The following is a 305-nucleotide window of genomic DNA, read 5'->3' as shown; positions in this document are numbered from 1 at the left end:
GTAGCTAGTATGGGGGTCCAGGAAAGGTGGTCCTTCCTGAAGGAGGCTATCCTTGGGGCGCAGCAGGATACAATTCCTCTGCACAGGAAGGCGGGAAAAGAATCCAAGAAACTTTCATGGCTGAGAATGGATATCCAGGCTGGCCTGAGGGCAAAGAAAAAAGCGTACTGGTGGTGGAAGCAGGGGGCAGGGACAAAGGAGGAGTACACCTCCCTGACCCAAGCTTGTAGGGATTTGGTGAGGAAAGCTAAAGCAGCACTGGAGCTTAGATTAGCTTCTGGGATTAAGGATAACAAAAAGTCCTT

The sequence above is a fragment of the Gavialis gangeticus genome, unplaced genomic scaffold (assembly GCF_001723915.1).
Source record: "Gavialis gangeticus isolate Ggan-Ray unplaced genomic scaffold, GavGan_comp1, whole genome shotgun sequence".
Taxonomy (NCBI): Eukaryota; Metazoa; Chordata; order Crocodylia; family Gavialidae; genus Gavialis; species Gavialis gangeticus.
The sequence above is the reverse complement of the archived record's forward strand: the minus strand, read 5'-3'. Positions refer to the sequence as shown.